The sequence below is a fragment of the Coturnix japonica genome, chromosome 4, assembly GCF_001577835.2.
Source record: "Coturnix japonica isolate 7356 chromosome 4, Coturnix japonica 2.1, whole genome shotgun sequence".
NCBI lineage: Eukaryota > Metazoa > Chordata > Aves > Galliformes > Phasianidae > Coturnix > Coturnix japonica.
Window position 1 is genome coordinate 636,706 of NC_029519.1, and position 4,370 is coordinate 641,075.

At 51.2% G+C, this 4,370-nt stretch overlaps 1 long non-coding RNA gene across 1 annotated transcript; it reads left to right on the plus strand.

Annotated features, from left to right (window-relative positions):
- The first annotated feature begins 749 nt into the window (after positions 1 to 749).
- Positions 750 to 4,129, plus strand: LOC116653388. Its single transcript, XR_004307091.1, has 2 exons — positions 750 to 2,640; positions 3,834 to 4,129. It is a non-coding gene; the product is annotated as an uncharacterized LOC116653388 (long non-coding RNA).
- The last annotated feature ends 241 nt before the right edge of the window (positions 4,130 to 4,370 follow it).

The following is a 4,370-nucleotide window of genomic DNA, read 5'->3' on the forward strand; positions in this document are numbered from 1 at the left end:
CCACATCTGGCCAGGCTGGGCACACTGTGCTGCCTTCCTGAGCTGGCATCCCCCGCTGTGCTGCTGTGACTCTGGGGCTGACATTTAGTGGTAGTGTAAGGGCAGGGGAGATGGAGGAAAAAGGTTCCTGAATGTCAACAAAAAAATAATCTTGTGCAAATAAACAGCATGGGTGGATTATCCTGCACTGTTTGCACAGGGGCGAGAGCAACACTCATCTGGGAAGCACAGAGACACATGGAGGGTAGAGACATGAGTACAAACACATCTTTTGGCAGAGCATCTCAAGGCACTTGCCAGGTAGGAGCTGTCATAAGACATTACCCCATGAGCTATGGGGTGAGCCCAGTGCTGGGCACCTCCCCTCCCCTCAGTCCACAGCAGGAGGCTTTGCACAGCCATCTCAGCAGCAAGGAAACCTCCCTTTGCATGCCTTTCCCTGTCGTGCTGCTTTGCACCGAGTCCACTTGGATTGGGCAGGTGAGAGCAGTTGTCCTGAGGCCTCAGATTTGGTACTTTTTGGATGTGAAATCTGGAAACTCTTCCTTTACAGGAGCACAAACTTGTGCACACATCAGGGCAGCAACTCCAGTGTGGTGCTCCTCTGCTACAGAGCTGTGGCACCACCCGGCTGAAGGGAGCCAGGAAAGCAGCCCCTGCTCATTTGTTCTGTGTGACATCACGGCCTCCTCTGGCTTTTTTCACAGCTTCCCTGTGTTGTATTTAATAGACTTAATGGATCACACAGCACTGTAACAACAACAGACCTTCAATGTTTTTATTAAAGCCATCTACAAAAATCCCTCTGTGCTATAGCTTTCCTGCAGGGTGACTTCTGCTGAGATGCTGTTTCCATTAAGGACAATTGCAGAGAATAAAGAAAGAATGAACAAACAAATGGAAAAAAGGGGGGAGGGGTGGGGGGGAAGCAGTGGAGCAGTGGAGCTCTCAAGCTGTGTATGGAAGTGGCTGTAGTGGGGTGGGCCATCACCCTGGGGGTGCCCCCTATCACTGTCCTGCATGGAGTTCCTGCAGCACTGGTGCATGTGGGCAGCAGCAGCAATGAGTTCTCCATGCAATGCAGAATCCAGAGATAGGCTGTGATGTCAGAGCCACTGCTTTGGCCTCCCAGTGAGATCACAGGGGGAAGTGCTGTTTTTATACTTGTCGGGTGTGACTTATTTGCAATATCCATTAAAGCTGGAAGTGATGCGGAGGAAAGAGGCTTTTCCCCACTCAGGATTAGCCTGGTGTATGCCTCCAGGTTTGATGTATGCCACCACCCAGCCAGTGTTGTGGCATTACTTGTTAAACATTTCTATTTGCAGTCCTGCAAAGTAATAGAAGGGGCTGGTGAGCCTGGTGCTGGCACCACACGCATGCAGTGGCAGTGGTCTGTCCTGCATGGAGCTGTGATTCCTTCTGTGCATGTGGTTGCAGAAAAACATCTTGATGGCTGCAGGGATGCAGTGGGACCTTTGGGGCATTTCTTCAGGCTCTCTCAGAGCTGCTGTGATGTACTCTGGGCACTGGCTGTGCTGCTGGGGAAAGTCATGGAGATGCCATAGAACACGTCTCCTCTCTGCACCACAACACAGTGCACTGCCAAGGAGCTAAGCCATGCTTGGATCCACAATTGGTTCTAGATAATGGTGCCCTGAGAGTATTGGGCTCTGGCATGGCCCGAAGAAGCTCTGAGCAGTGCATACTTGGTGCTTTCCCTCTGCCTGGCTTTGGGGACCATGTATGGGAGATCTATGAAAGAGATGTGGGATGCAGCCCTTTCTGCTTCATCTTCTCCCTTCGCATGCTCTTGCAAGCATCTCTTCTCCATTGGTTGGATGCCTCTCAGTTTGCTGCTCCTTCTTTGAACCTTTTTTCTTTCACTAGACTGATATCTATGCACTCCTTTTTGTGGATGCTCAGAGATCAGAAAGCCCTGGAGAAGCACTTCTTCAGGGGCTTCTCATCTGGCTGCAGCTATCATCAGAGCCCTGCCTGCTATCCCAGCACTGCCCAAACAGTCTCCTTCAAGCTCAGGCTAGAGAAAGTTGGGGACAGATAGGAATTTCTTTGAAGGGGAGATTTTGGGTTTTGACTGCAGCTTTGAACCTTCCTCCCAGCTCCCAGGGAAGCTGACCCAAGTGATCCCATCAGTCAGCACCCACAGCTCTGGCTCTGAAGGTTACTACTCCATCCTGCACCATCCCAAGGAGAACGATGATGAATGGGGTCTGTCAGCCTTGCAGGTATTTTGGTTTCAGAAGCAGCCTGGGAAGCCAAGGCATGCGCTGGGATGCTGAGAGCTGGGGTTCCTACTGTGACAAGGAGGGCACTGTGTAAACACTGTGGGTGTACTAAGGTCCAATGACATGGACCCCTTTTACTTTGGAGCTGCCAGAGGCAGCTGTCCCCCCTCCATGTGACATCACAGAGGATAGAGCAGGACTGGTCAGGAGCAGCACAGGTAGTTCAGAAGAGCTTCGTGGAGCCCAAGCTTGAAGCACATGTTAGAGGCTGCTGTCTGTGTTCTCCCTCTCCAAATTATCTCTTTCTGTCTCATTGCCTGTGTCTGTACACTTCTTTGTGTGTGAGCTCTGCAGTACCAAGGAATTCTGCTCGAAGGGTTGACAGACTCAGGTAAAACTTTCTGATTTATGCCATTCTGACACTTGCTTGGCTACAACACCTAGTGAGGACCATCATACCTGCCCTGCCAGACTGTGCTCTGAGCCCTAAATCAAAAGAGACTGCTCCTTGCCTCTCCTTTTCCTATAACAAATCACAAACTATTTCCATTTGTCTGTAGCCAGCATGCTGTTCCCCTTAATGCGCTAAGCTTCCCAACATGATGTTTAGCACATATTCTTTCGCACTGCCCCCCTCTGCTCAAAGGCAGCCTTGTAGTTTGCAAATGGGATGAAACCACCGTGCGGCCCGGTGTCTTGGCTCCACTCCCACCGCACTCCGCAGATGCCAGAACCTTGACTACACCTTCCAAGTCATTATATGTGTTCAAAAGCCTGCCAGAAAGGCAAAGAGGATAAAAGTGAACAAATATATATATATATAAATCCCTAATGTGCATAAGGGAGAGGCTGTCACAGAGGCGTGTCCCCCCTGGAGCACTACCTGCAGCCCTCCCTGTGAAAACCCTTTGCAAGGTGCTGCCTGTGCATTGGCTGTTGGGGAAGAAAAGCCCCCCAGCCACCCTCCATATGTTGGTCTGGTATGGTGCCATGCTCAACACACCAGGTGAGAACCTCTATGGGATCTGTCAGGGCATGGAAGGAAATGCTGGGATGTGGGCTTGGTGCATTCAGACACATGGAGCCTTATCAGGGCGATCAAAAAAAGGCTTCAGAAGAATTAATGAAGGCAAACACAAAGAGATGTGGTTGTCTGTGTAAACAGGGAACCGCAGCCACTAGAGAGGATCAAAGACGGAGATGCTCACTCAAAGCCACAGGCAGGGAGTGCTGCTGGCAGCTCGTGGTGAGCTGGTGGGGGTGCTCAGGACTGCTCCTGAGGGAATGGAAGGTGCAGACATGTCCTTCAGCCTCCCCCATTGCCCCAGTATCTGCGGGCACCTCCTGTACTTGCTATGGAGATGGGCATTTGATGAGCCCAGCAAAGGGCAGATCTGGATTGTGGGAGTGCACAGAGCAGAGGAGCTCTGGAGAGAAGTGGTCAGTATAGTGTATGAGAGCTGGGGTGGTCAGTCTGGAGAAGGGATGGCTCTGGGGAGACGTCACTGTGTCCTGCTGGGGCTTGAAAGGAGCTTGCACACAGGAGAAGGCTTTTCACTTCCCCCTCCTGCTTCTATTCTCCAGCCTTCCCCAAATGCTGCAGCTCAGGAGCAGACCTCAGTGCAGTGCAGAGATGCTGTCCACAGCCTGGGCTGGATGCAGGTGGCTGTGGAGCCGCTGGCAGCCATGGGTCACCACTGTCAGCAGTGCCAACACCAGCCATGCTCCCACATCTGCTGTCCACAGCTGTGCCATGCTTGAGGTGCTGCACCTACCCCACCAACCTGGAGCTGCTCATCATACTCCAGCAGAAGACCCAAACAGCAATGCAAGCTGAGCAGCTGTATAAATGTTTCCTGACATTTTGGAGATGAAATAGATCATGCTGTTCAAACCTCTTCTTTCAGAAAGCATTCAAATAATACCTTTTCAATTCGAGAGGACTTTTGTTTGCTTTAAAGATTTTGTGATAATTTCCAGCAGAGGCCATCAGACAGCCAGTCTGTTCCACTCTTCTCCATCCCAGGATGCAGACCAGAGCTCCCTTTTTCTCTGCAGGATGTCCTCCATCATGCCCACACTCTTCTGCATGAACAGCTTCCCTGGGTCTTCAATATCTTT